This window comes from Pinus tabuliformis, chromosome 8, assembly GCF_031772625.1.
Source record: "Pinus tabuliformis cultivar Carrire ecotype Pingquan chromosome 8, CPIR1, whole genome shotgun sequence".
Classification (NCBI taxonomy): domain Eukaryota; kingdom Viridiplantae; phylum Streptophyta; class Pinopsida; order Pinales; family Pinaceae; genus Pinus; species Pinus tabuliformis.
In genome coordinates, this window is record NC_142294.1 from 1,593,694,655 (window position 1) to 1,593,709,591 (window position 14,937).

The window sequence follows — 14,937 nt, forward strand, 5'->3', positions numbered from 1 at the left end:
GTGTATACACGCACTTTCATGCAAGGAAAAGTGTGTATATGTTGGAAAACATACTTTTGGTCTGTGGTAGTTAGTCCTTGGTATTTGAACCTATGGTTTTGGACCATGGTACCTCGTTAGAAGTGTTGACCCCATGTATTGCGTTAGTGGTATTTGTTTATTATGGTTTTGGGCCGTGGTATTGTGGAAGGCCTAAACCTCTAAAAGAGGAAGGAGATCATGTGGCAAAGGATCACCTGAATTATCATTGAATATCTGATAAAGTGCTAGATCTGGAATACTGGTAATTGGATTATGGTGCAAATATGGATCTGAATGAAGGAGGAACCTTAGTGCAAAGAGAAGGATAAGTTCTATTGATGGATAATAATCTTTAAGCTTGAATGATAGTATCTTTGTATGATTTTGATTTGTTATATGTGGCGCTTGCTTGATCTATAAAATTGATAATCTGGGTTAATTATAGCTTGAATATCTGAAAGAGGGAATTATCCTTTATAGATCTGTACGTAGGTTCAGTGACGCGAAGGTGCATATATACGCTGGATCAGTGAAGGCAGACAATGTATATGCAGGTTGTTCCATACGCAGAAGCGTATGCATGCAAGTTTTAGGCTATTAAAATAGCGTATATATTTTGAGTTGTGATCTTGCTGCTTCTGTTTATTGCTGCAGTGTTTTGGGTTCAGATTTGGTGTGTGGTTACTGTTATTGTGATCTGGGTACAATCGTGAGAGAAGTGTTTATTTTGATTCAGTTTTTATTGGTGAAAAGGTGATTGGTTGAAGCAGAAATTCTAGATGTTTGATTGATGTTAATTATGGATCCAGTCTGAAAATTTATGAAACGTGGTCCCTGGAAGAAAGAGAAGGTTGTAGCCTTCTGTAGGCCAGCACCTATGTACTAGTATCTTGGCTAGGGCAAGAGCTAAGGGGGTTGTAGCTCCCTTCCAGGAGAAGCTGGAGAATGAGAGAGGGTTGTAGCTCTCTGCAGGTTGTAGCCTGCGTACTGGTAAAGGACTGCACCAGTACATTGTAAAAAGAAGTTTCTAATCAAAAGAAGATAGAGACGAATTACAGCAGGTGGTTTTCACCCACATTAGGTTTCCACCTTACATCTTGTGTTCTTGTGTGTGATTGTCTTCTGTTCTGTTTTACTATTCCTGCTTACTGGCTATTTGCTTCTGAAACACAGATTAACAATCAACATCTGAGAAATAAATTAAACTATAAGTTTGCATTGTATACGCGGTTTTCTTTCAACATAGTTCTGTATATACGCGGGTCTAATTAACTGAAATAGCGTATATTATCTGAATTTGAAAAATGGAATATTTGACTAAATAATACTATTTCACCGCCCCTCTCAGTATTATTTCCAACAATTGGTATCAGAGCAGGTCCTTAAGAGGAAGCTTGATCGCTTGAAGGAAGATCTTTCATCATGAGCAACTACGAGAGGGAAGCATCAATCAGGACACTGATTTTTGATGGGACAAACTTCATATATTCGAAGGTAAGAGTTACTGCCTATCTTCAATCTCTTGGTACAGAAGTATGGGCTATCATAGAAACAGAGTATACTTTTCCATCAGCAACTCCTACAGATCCAGCTGAGAAGAAGAAATATGAAACAAATGCAAAAGCACTCAATACTCTATTAGGATGCCTATCACAATCAGAATTTGTCAAGGTTATGCAGTATAAATCCGCTAAAGAAATATGGGACAAGATTGTTCTGAGATATGAAGAAGATGAACGAGGTAATGATTATAAACTTTTAATGGGCTTTGAAGATGATGATTACATGGACGCTATAGATGCAAATGGTTTTTATGAAGAGATTTCTCGACTCAAAACATGTTTAGAAGAAAAAGATATGATCATTGATACTCTACAATTCCAACTTGATGAAAAAGAAAAATCCCTTGAGAAGTTAGAATGTGAAATTGTTGGCCTTAGAAAAGAAATTGAGAAAACAAAGGCTCTGAATCTTAAATTTGTTAAATGATCTGAAACTTTGGATGAGATTATCAATGTACATCATTCTCCACTAATCAAGACAGGTCTAGGTTATAATGGAGAAACATCTCAAGCATCCACCTCAAAGAGTTATCTTGATGCAGCAAGGAGGAATGAACAAAAGCCCAATGGAGATCACCAGGTAAAGCAGGGATGAATTGCATCAAGAATAAACAAAGACTACCAGGTAAACCAGGGGCAATCCATCTTAAGGGTGAACAAAAGCTACAACCAACCACAGGTAAAAACTTCTCAATTTGCTTCAAGAATGGATGACAATAGAAATTACAATCATTTGGCCGGTAGATTTGATAATCGCAGAAGTTTCTTCAATGGCCAATGTTTCTCTTGCCATAACTTTGGTCACAAAGTAGCTCAATGTGTTGCCTATAAGACAATCATGACCAGAGAAGCTCAAAAACAAAGAAGTATGACTAGGATTGCGAAAAGAACCTATAATAACTTTTCGGCCCTTGAAAATGAAATTGAATGTTCTATTTGTAATAACTTCGGTCATGAAGATTTTGAATGCAGGAGCAGCTTTCGGCAGACAAAGGAGCAAGCCTCAAGCACCAGAATATGGAGAATAAAGGAACCACAACCAGAAAGATGTGGGATAGCCTTTTATGCAGAAGGACAGGAAAATCTATGGTACATTGACAGTGGATGTTCGAAGCATATGACTAGTGATAAAGAAAAACTTGAATCATATACTGCTTTAGAAAAGGGAAAGAAAGTTTCTTTTGGAAACGATACCCCTGCAGCCATAAAAGGAAAAGGCACTGCTCAGTTGAAAGAAAAGGTCAAAGCTGGAAATGTTTTGTATGTTGATGGCTCGAGGCATAATCTACTGAGTGTCAGTCAGATGTGCGATCAAGGAACCGAGGTAATATTTCGATCAAATGGATGTAGTGTTCGTGATCTTGATACAGGGAAAATAGTGATCAAAGGTAGAAGAACTCCAAATAATTTATACATATTTGAAGAAGGACAATGACAATGCTATTTGAGCAAGGATGATGAACACTGGTGATGGCTCCGGAGGTTGGGGCATCTAAGCTTTTCACAAATAAGGAAATCATGCAAATACCAGGCAGTTCGTGGTCTTCCAGATATCAAAATTCCAGATAACACAATATGAAAATCATGTCAGTTTGGTAAGAAAACCAGAACTAACTTCCCTGAGAAGGAAGGATCAACTAGCAGGCCTCTTGAGCTAGTCCATACAGATGTATGTGGTCCATTTAGGACAAGGTCACCTCGAGGAGAAGAATACTTTATATTATTCATTGACGACTTCTCTAGGATGGTTTGGTTAGGACTTATGAAGCACAAAGACAAAGCTTTCGAAAAATTAAAATCCTTCAAGGCCTTGGCTGAAAATGAATCAGATCACAACATTAAGTGCCTCAGGTCAGACAGAGGTGGGGAATTTACCTCAAATAAATTTTTCAATTTTTTTGAAGAACGTGGAATAAGAAGGGAATTCTCTACAGCTAGGACTCCTCAGCAAAATGGAGTGGTGGAAAGGATGAACATAACGGTTCAATAAATGGCTGGTGCTATGCTTGATGAATCTGGAACTCCCGCAACCTTCTGGGGTGAAGCTAAATTTGCTGTCATTGTTATTATTAACAAAACAAATGTCCGAGTGAATATCACTCAAACTCCTCATGAGCTCTGATATGGTGAGACTCCTTCGGTAAAGAATTTCAAAATTTTTGGAAGCAAATGCTATATTAAGAACAATGATGAACAGCTTGGCAAACTTAAACCTAGAGCAAATGAAGACATTCTCCTTGGTTATTCTCCCCACAGCAAAGAATATAAGTGTTACAATAAAACACTTGGAAGAATTGTTGACAACATTGATGTAGTGGTTGATGAAAAAGGATACATTCCTAGGCAAGTAAATTATGAAAATATCAAAAAGGATGAAGACAACTCTCCAAATCAGACTGATGATGAAGAAGAACCTCAAGAGGCACTAGAGGAACAGATAAGGATAGAAGAGAAGACTCCATCCAGGTATGTCCAGAAGAATCATCCAGAATCTCAAATTTTGGGGCAGAAAGAGGCAGGCGTACAAACAAGAAGAACAATTGCAGAAGCCTCAAGCTATTTGGCATTGCTCTCCTTCACTGAGCCACAAGATGTAAAAGAGGCATGTAAAGATGAATGCTTGGTCAAGGCAATGGATGAAGAACTTGAGAAGATTGAAAAGAACAACACTTGGGAATTGGTTCCTAGACCAAAAGATAAGAATGTCATAGGGACAAAATGGATCTTTAAAAATAAGTTGAATGAAAATGGAGAAGTAATCAGAAACAAGGACAGACTTGTGTGTAAAGGGTATGCTCAACAAGAAGGAATAGACTTTGAAGAAACTTTTGCTCCCGTTGCTAGACTAGAGGCCATCCAAATGTTCCTTGCTCTCTCAAGCTTTCAGAAGTTCAAAGTATTTCAAATGGACGTGAAATCAGCCTTTCTGAATGGAGACTTAGAAGAAGAAGTGTACATTGAGCAACGAGATGGTTTCATTCTTGGGAATGATCCAAATCTTGTATGTAGACTAAAAAAGGCTCTCTGTGGTCTTAAACAGGCTCCAAGGGCTTGGTACTACCGTTTGGAAAAATATCTTCATCAACAAGGTTTTTCAAAAGGATCAGGAGAGAGCAATCTCTATATAAAAATTGAAAATGACAAATTGCTAATACTTGTTGTGTATGTAGATGATATTATCTTTGGAAGCAATGAAGAAGCTATGAGTCAAAGCTTTGCCTTGATGATGCAGAAAGAATTCGAAATGTCCTTTCTTGGAGAACTGACATACTTTCTTGGATTGCAAATCCAACAAAATGAAGGTGGTATCTTCTTGTCTCAAACTAACTACCCCAAGCAGATTCTGAAGAAGTATGGCATGGAAGATTCGAAACGAGTGTGTACCCCTATGGTTACAGGATGCAGTCTCAGTGCAAATGATGAATCAGAAGCAGTACATCAACCAACCTATAGATCTATGATTGGAAGTCTACTTTATTTGATAGGTACCCAACCAGACATCATGCATGCTGTGGGAATAGTTGGGAGATTTCAGGAAAATCCAAAGGAAACTCATCTTCAGGCAGTGAAGAGAATCTTCAAGTACCCTCAAGGAACTCAAAACTATGACTTATGGTATCCTAGATATACAGATCTCACAATTCATGCTTATACAGATGCAGATTGGGCTGCGTGCATGACATGAAGAGCAAAAGTGGTGGTGCATTCTTTATGGGTTCCATATTAGCATCTTGGTTCAGCAAGAAACAAAGTTCGATTGCTTTACCTACAGCTGAAGCAGAATATGTGGTTGTTGCATCTTGCTGCTCTCAACTTCTTTGGATGATGCAAACCTTGCAAGACTTTCAAATCACTTGTACACCACCTATCTCCATCTTATGTGATAATACAAGTGCAATCAGCATTTCAAAGAACCCAATCATGCATTCAAAGACCAAGCACATACCAATCAAGTATCACTTTCTCCAGGAACAAGTGTTGGAACAAAAGGTAAAATTGGAGTATGTTCCTTCTAAGGAACAAGTTGCTGATATTCTCACCAAACCACTACCCAAGGAGACATTTGAATACCTCAGACAGAAGTTGGGAGTAGTTGATGCATCATCTTGTTGTTAAAACTTGTATGTGTTAGAGAAAAATGGGTGTACATGAGTTTCATGAGGAGGATCTGCAAACATACGCCGTTTTGTGCAGAGACAGTCTCGTATATGGAGGTTTGATGGATATCAGTAGGGACAGGCTTTGGTTGAAGATATTCTCATATGGGTCTGACTGAGACCATCTGGCATAGGTTCAGGGGGAGCAGATAATCTTTTAATAATGCAATGTTGGCATTATCTTAGAAGCTTTTGGTTCTAGATCATAGCTGTTGTTGGTTTCAGGTGGAACAGAGGTAGAGGGAGAACAGAAGGAAATCTTGGTTGCTGATCCGAATGGTAGATGCTGCTGCTGTCAGTTATTGGTGACTTTCATAAGTCTTGTTCTAGATATTTCGTCTCTATGTCATGTATCTCTTTTGTGGTATCTCTTTTATGGTGTCAAGGTCATGTAACGACATATTTTGGTTTCCTCACTATGCCTGTGATTGTCATATGTAAATTTCTAATGTATCCCCACGTGGTTGGGTGATGGATGTATGTATTGTGTATTTTGGTGATAGGAAGGTCTTCTGTGATGCATAAGTCATGGTTCTTCTTGAAGAACATCTTTTGCAGATCTTGCTTACAGTCAGGGGGAGCATGGTCAACACAGCGGGGCAAAAATTTCAGCATGTACTCAGGGGGAGCAGAACCCTTTGCCCTTGATGACAAAGGGGGAGAATGACTTTGAGGATTTTGGGTTGCCATCAAGTCCAAAGGGGGAGATTGTTGGCATTATGGCACAGGTTTGGAGCTATGGCACAGGTGTTGTCCTTGATAGCAACTCTCTTTGGTAACAGGTCTCAGTTCAGGCTTTCAGAATGAAGGAAAAGACATATACGCAGCTTCATCTAGACGAAGACGCGTATACATGCGGGTTAGACGTTTCAAAGGTGTGTATGCGTATACATGCACTTTCATGCAAGGAAAAGCGCGTATATGTTGGAAAACTTACTTTTGGTCCATGGTAGTTAGTCCTTCATATTTGAACCTATGGTTTTGGACCATGGTACCTCGTCATAAGTGTTGACCCCATGTATTGGGTCGGTGGTATTGGTTTATTACGGTTTTGGACCGTGGTATTGTGGAGGGCCTAAACTTATAAACGAGGAAGAAGATCATGTGGCAAAGGATCATCTGAATTATCATTGAATATCTAATAAAGTGCTAGATCTAGAATACTGGTAATTCGGTTATGGTGTAGATTTGGATCTGAATGAAGGAGGAACCTTAGCACAAAGAGAAGGATAAGTTCTATTGATGGATCATAATCTTTAAGCTTGAATGATAGTATCTTTGTATGATTTTGATCTGTTATATGTGGTGCTTGCTTGACCTATCAAACTGATAATCTGGGTTAATTAGAGCTTGAATATCTAAAAGAGTGAATTATCCTTTATAGATATGTACGCAGGTTTAGTGAAGCAAAGGTGCGTATATACGCTGGTTCAGTGAAGGCAAACAACGTATATGCAGGTTGTTCCATACGCAGAAGCATATGCACACAGGTTTCAGGTTATTAAAGTAGCGTAATTATTTTGAGTTGTGATCTTGCTGCTTCTATTTATTGCTGTAGTGTTTTGGGTTCAGATTTGGTGTGTGGTTACTGTTACTGTGATCTGGGTACACTCATCAGAGATTGGGTAAATTCTTGATGTTTGATTGATGTTAATTGTGGATCCAGTCTGAAAATTTATGAAACATGGTCCCTGGAAGAAAGAGAAGGTTGTAGCCTTCTGTAGGCCAGCACCTATGTACTAGTATCTTGGCTAGTGCAAGAGCTAAGGGGGTTGTAGCTCCCTTCCAGGAGAAGCTAGAGAATGAGAGAGGGTTGTAGCTCTCTGCAGGTTGCAGCCTGCGTACTGGTAAAGGACTGCACCAATACATTGTAAAAAGAAGTTTCTAATCAAAAGAAGATAGAGACGAATTGCAGTAGGTGGTTTTCACCCACATAGGGTTTCCACCTTACATCTTGTGTTCTTGTGTGTGATTGCCTTCTGTTCTATTTTACTATTCCTGCTTACTGGTTATTTGATTTTGAAACACATATTAACAATCAACATCTGACAGATAAATTAAATTATAAGTTTACATTGTATACACGGTTTTCTTTCAACATAGTTGCGTATATACGCGGGTCTAATTAACTGAAATAGCATATATTATCTGAATTTGAAAAAGGGAATATTTGACTAAATAATACTAATTCACCCCCCATCTCAGTATTATTTCCAACAGTGATAATACCCTGTCAACTCGAGAAATCCTCGTAGATGATTTATGGATGTGGGTATTTTCCATTCCTTAATGACTTTAATTTTTCTAGGTTCTACCTTAACACCTTCATGAGATACAATATAACCCAGATATTCCACCTCTTGTAGTTTAAATAAAAACTTGGAGCCTTTTGCATATAATTGTTTCCCCTCCAATAGTTTGAGCACCCTGTCAACATGTTGAACATGATCCTTCCAAGACTTATTGTATATTAGTATATCATCCAAAAATACTTAAGACAAATTTTATAAGGAAGGGTTTTAAAATGGAATTCATCAAACCTTGAAATGTAGAAGGTTCATTGGTAAGGCCAAAAGGCATGACCGAAAATTCATAATGAGCCTCATGAGTTCTAATTGTTGTTTTCAGAATGTCTTCAATCTTCATTCTGATTTTACGATATCTGGAACAAAGATCCAACTTGGTGAAGAAAATTGATCCATGCAATTGATCCAATAATTCATCGATGACAAGAATGGGAAATTTATCTTTAATAGTGAGCTTTTTGAGCTCCATATAATGTGGACACATGCACCATGATCCATCCTTCTTGTGCACTAATACTACTGGAGCAGAGGAATAACTTTCACTAGGTTGAATTATACTAGCCTTTATCATTTTTGCAACCATACGTTCAATTTCACTCTTTTTTTCATAGGGATATCTGTAAGGCCTGATGTTTGGAGGAACACTTCCTAGAATCAAATGAATAGGATGATCAAGATCACGAATAGGTGGGAGGACTTTAGGAGTCTCAAATAGCTTTGAATGCTTTTCCAAGACTATTTAGAGATCTGGAGAAATGGATGATTTTGATGTGGGAAACTCTAACGAACATAATTGTGCAATTATGCTTCGTTGTTCTTTCTTTAGAATCTTTTTCAATCTATTAGTGTTGATTATCTCTCCTGGTTTCCTTGCGATACCCTTAATTCAAATTCGTTAACTTCCGAAGAAAATTTCATGAAAAGTTCTTGAAAATTGAAATCTATTGTACCCAAGGATTATAGCCATTGGACTCCTAGTACAATATCAGCACCACCAATTGGAATGCAAAGCATTGGGATATTCAATACATATTCTCCCATGGATAGCTTGATATTATGGCAGTTTCCATAGCAATTTATGGTTCCTCCACTTGCAACCATCAGTTGACACTCTAGTGTTGGATATAAGAATGAATTCAATTCCCTGGCTATCTTAAAATGAATAAAATTATGGGTACTTCCTGAATTGATCAACACTATTACCTTTTTCTTCTTGATATGTCCTTCTATCATGATAGTTTGAGGAGTGGTGATTGTAGACAATGCATTACAAGATATGGTCAGATTCATTTCTTCTTTATCTAGGGTTGTTGCTAGTGTATATCCTCTTCTTTTGACGTTCCTTGCTCCTTTTCTTCCTCCTCTTCGTAATCTATGTAAAATAAATTCTTCTCAGCACACTTATCACCTTTAGTGTATTTTCTATAATAGTTGTAACAAATCCCTTTTTCTCTTTTGTCTTCCAATATTTGTGGTGTCGACCTTGTAGGTTGTGGAAGGCTAGGAGCAACAACACTTCCATCTTTATACTTGTGAGTGGTAGGCTTCCTTGTTGCCATAATTTTCTTTCCCCGTTTCTTGCCAACCTGAATGCCTTATCCAATGAATCTGGTTTGCAAAGGTGAACCTCATGTTGGATATTATCCTTTGAAGTCCGTATGAACACATCAATCCTATGGTCCTCTGGAATATCTTTTTCCCTAATATTTAATTTTTGGAAGTCCTTAATGTGCTCCATCATTGAACCTTTTTGTTTGAGATTTATTAATTGGCTAAAAAAGGTGTTTCTTTTTGCATCCTCATAATGTACTACAATTTCTTCCGTAAAAATTGCCCAGGTAACAATTTTCTTACGAGAGAAAAGCCATCAATACCATACAAGCTGATTTGGTTCCAAATATAAAGTTGCAATGTGTACCACTTGTGTGTTTTGCACATTATGGAGATCGAAATATTGCTCCATCTGTAGTATCTATGTTACAAGATCCTTCCCATCAAACTTCCTCATATCGATCTCTGGAACATGGTGGGTGTTCAATCCAACGTTAGAGTCTATGAAATCTTGATTAACATTTCGTTTGTTCTCATCGTGAGTTTTGTTTACTACCATTTCACCATAAGTAAACATTTATTGTAGAAACTTTGTCAAATCTGCTTCAAATATTCCATTTTTCCTTCCATATTAGCTTCCACGACATTCAGATTAGCTTCCATGCCTTTATTTAAAACATCCATCTTAGCTTCTGTTACTTTTTGTGAGAGTGAAATTTGTTACAGTTGGTCTCATAATTTTGATATATCATGTTGCATTTCTTCCTCTTCTTTTTTCACTTTGTATGAGATTGATATTGAATCTGATGTATCTATGAAATTTCTAATCTCCAAGGTCTGAAATGACGAAATGTGTTAGGCCTCTAAGTCTTCTTTCCAACTCCACCAGTCTGATCGAAATTAGATTGTTGAATTGAGGCTTTTGTGATCCATATTATTTATAAGTAGAAATTCGGCGTAAATCACATAAGGAGAGACATTTGTCGACGTGTTTCGAACCAACCAGTGTGGCTCATCGTCAAGACAAGTTGAAGAAACAGATCCAACTATGCATGCTAAATAGTCTGAGCGGAGCCTCCAACGACTATTTTAACCATCAGCTAATTTTGACTTAGGGACAACAGCCAAAAAGTCAAAATGATAATTAAGGGGAGTTACTTGGATTAAATAAAAGAAATAATTATATATATTGATTCTGTTATTAGTTTAATAAGTATAGTGACTTATATGGGAATTAGTTAGAATTAAGGACCTGATTTATATCTATATATATATATATATATATATATATATATATATATATATATATAGTAGTTAGTTATAATAACTACATATAAATATATATAAATAAAAATAATAAAAGTTAGTTGAAAAATAAAATTAAGGGGGAAAGGTCAAAATATAAATATATATAAGGTAGGCTAGTTATTTAAAATAACTAGAAACTTTTTAAAAAATAATTTTATATGGTGATAACTTATTGGTTGGTTAAAATTTTATATAAAAATAATGGAAATTAGTTAGATAAAGGACCTTACTTTCATAAATATATTTATAAGGTAATTTAAGGTGATAGATGGTTATAGTAATTATATTGTCCTAATCTGCTAAAATAAGATGGACAGCTAACTAAAAATAAAACTGGCTAAAACTAATTAAGAGCGTGAAAAAAATAAAATAATAATAATAATAATAATAATAATAATAATAATAATAAATTTAATTAATTATATTATGATCATATTTATATAATAGTTATGATCAAATTAATATCTATCAGGAAGAAGTAAAAAGCAAGAGCGCCTAACATAAAAAAGAAGAAGAAGGGCCGGAAAAGGCCTAAAACAATAAGGACAAACCCTAACGAAAGCAAAGAAGATGAAAAAAGGAGGGAGGAAGAGAAAGACTAGGAAGAAAGGGTGGGGATCCAACATCTACTGCTCTTCCAGCTGTCATCTCTATTGAGATTGATTGGCCTTCTTTCAATCTGAATAGCTTCCCTGAATTTACGATGATGGAACTGAGCAACTTTGGCGACAACCTTGGCCTCCTCTATACACACCTGATGCTTGGTCTTCTCAACATACTCTACCAATGCTGAAGATTTGGATCTCCCATGTCTTAGGTCGGCTACATGTTTGTTGATCCTCTGATGGATGGAGCGCCTTGTTTCCCCAATATAGGGTGTCCCCAAGAACAAGGGATCAAGTGGACACCCCTCATGTCCTTAGGGTTAATGGGATCTTTCACCGATCGGAGGGAATTGTGGATGGTGTTGAGGGGCCTAAAGGATGAGGGAATCTCATACCTCTTAAGGATCCGAGCAATATTGTCCGTGGATCCTTGGACATAGGGAAGATGTACACCTAGACGATGCTCTTTAGGCTCTTTCTCTGAGAACGAGTTATACCCAATCTCTGAAGATGACCAGATGATATAGTATTTTAGTAGAGTGAACTTGTAATAAGTTCCATGTGTTAGTATTTCAACCTTCAGACCCAAAAAGAATGTAAAGAAAAATACAATTCGTCCTCTTTTTGCAACTTCCTACGAAATTTCAATCTCATACTCAGAGAGAACATTATGATGATTTTTCTGAGGTCACCAATTTGGGATGTAATTCAAGAGCCTACAAAAATCATAACTTCGTTAGATCATGTCTCTGAACATATAATGATAAAATATATGAAATTCAAACCCGAGGATCATTGCGATTTTAGATCAAATAGTTTTTTTTTTAGCTTCTGAAAAATCCTAGAAAACAATTTACAACAAAAATGCCATGATGACATGTTTGGAGTAGTGAAACCCTAGAATCGAAAGCTTTGATACCAAATGTTATGAAACCATCTCACAAAATAGAAGAAAGAGATAGATAAATGACTTAGAACGTAGTATATTTGAGGGGGAAACCTCCTTTATGTTACACAAATGAACAATTATTGGATGATACAAATGACTAAACCTCCTTTCTATATATAGAAGTCTAGGGGGTCAGAATATAATCAAACCTAAAATAACAATAAGAATATAAGGGCACAACAATAAATATAGTGGGCTTCTATGGGGCACACTAATAAAAATGTGGGGACAATAGGGCCACAATAATAACAATAAGGACTACAATGACAATAGTAATGGGGGAATCACTAGTATTATAGGGACCTAACACTACTACAATACCTTTAGCCTTAATGTCTCTGACCCCTCAACCATCTCTGAATTCTTTGTCTCAAATATTGATACCCAATTGTTCCCATTTATGGGAGATACACTAATGCCCTCCTATGATAGGTCACTTCCTATTAACATCAACACATTATCTAGCAAGTTAACTTATAAACTCCTTTCAGTGCCTTGGAACTTGCATGCCTCAATGGAAATGTTCCTCACATTCAGCGACAAGTTATCATCATTTGCATTTCAATGAAAGATTCTTTGTGTGGTTTGACTTTAGCTCATTGATTGAAACTTAATAGATTTCACTTAGTACCATGAGGGCCATTATCATGATCAGTGGTTCCTTTCACATTTGTTAATGGTTTTCATCACTGGTCAGTAATCAGATGGTTCCTGCCATGTTCGACTCTAACATATCTATTCACATGGTTGGACTCGTACTATATAGTGATGAGGAAAAAGACCAGAGATCTAGTTTCATCCTTCTCGACTACAATTTCACGATTCAGTTAAGATCTACAAAGTATGATGGCTATGGCCATACAAAAACACATCCAAGCATGGGTCCACAATATGTCATCAGTGGACATGACTTTGATCATTGTATATGTAAAATGGCTTAGATGTTGAGTATGGGTACTTTTTCCTCAACAGTGATATCATGATGATAATTTATTGTAATAGCCAATTGATGATCTCAACTAGACGATTCTTGATTCAAAATTTTCACATGGTAGAGCACTTCAATCCTCAGCCACTGCTTCTGACTTTTTACTTTAGGGGGAAATATTTTAAAGGTAATTTTGTTGCATTCAATCAAATGGAATTGAACATGAATCCATCATTATCCGTTGACACTTTTCAGTAATCCCTTACGATCCCAAGATAATTTACTTTCTAAAGGTTATAAGAATCCTAGATTACATTGGCTAAATATCCTAATTGTGTCGATCAATGCACTTGCGTTTGAGACATTGTGTGATGGTGTGGTTTGCATACATTCAACCTACATTGGTTAGCGCATGTTTCTTTTACAAAAAGTGCGATTATAGCTAGAAATGAGTTAAAAAAATAATAATTGAAGTTTCTCTCTCTAGAAGCTTCGTAAGTGTTTTCCATCATTTACTATTGGATTAGATCTGAAGCTCCTACTATTGAGATATTTTATCTTATCTCCTAGAACTTAACCCCCTTTAATATGGATATAAGCCCTATAATGGTAAATATAAAACTACCTCATTTACCCAATAAATTCATTGATCTGTAGCTGAATGTTAGTATTGTTGTGCTAATTTAAACTTCATGTTTATAAAAATATGCTTGCCAATTGCTTCATGTGCATGGTTCCTTTATGCTTCATGTGCATGATTCCTTTAGGGTGTTTTTGAAGAGAAACAAGTAAATTTTATGTCAAGATTTATGTTAAAATCAGAGCAGAATAGCATGAAAATGAAGTGTTGAATAGCATCAAGAAAATGAGCAACAAACCATTAAGAAAAACACTTAACAAAGTGTTTTGATAAAGGATTTCACCCCTCTTGGGCTACATCTCCTTGGTTCAGCTTCCATGGCTTGGGCCTCTATATTTGCTAAAAATGGAAGAAAGTACAATTTACAATGCTCTATTGCTCCTAAGATCTTCTTCAATGGAATCATAACATCCAAGAACACCTAATATGACTCTCCAATCCCCTCAAATGAGCTCTGGCAGATCTGGGCTTAACCTCCTACTCGGGTGGCTATAGCCTTCATTAAACTTCAATGTTGAAAAATCACATATAGAAGTGCCTCACTACCTCTGAAACCTATTTGCTTATGTTCAGAATGTTAAAATTTGATAGGAAAACCTTTTTGGGATCCTGATTTGGTCAAAAAAATGCTTCAGTTATAACTCAAACTGACTTTCCCTAGAAATGCTCCTCTAAAACTACAGAAACTCCAATTAAGGCTGCTAATTCTGGGGGCAGTTACGAAAATAGTGGAGTCCACCAAAAATCAACCAACTGCTAATCCAGGTCAATTAGTGGATAAGAATGGATAAATTATCCATAAATCTTATTAACGCTTTAAGCACGTTTAGCCCTGACCCCTTTCCACCCAAACCTTAATGCCCTCACCATTAAATATAACATAAAACCATAATATGTTAATTCTTAATGT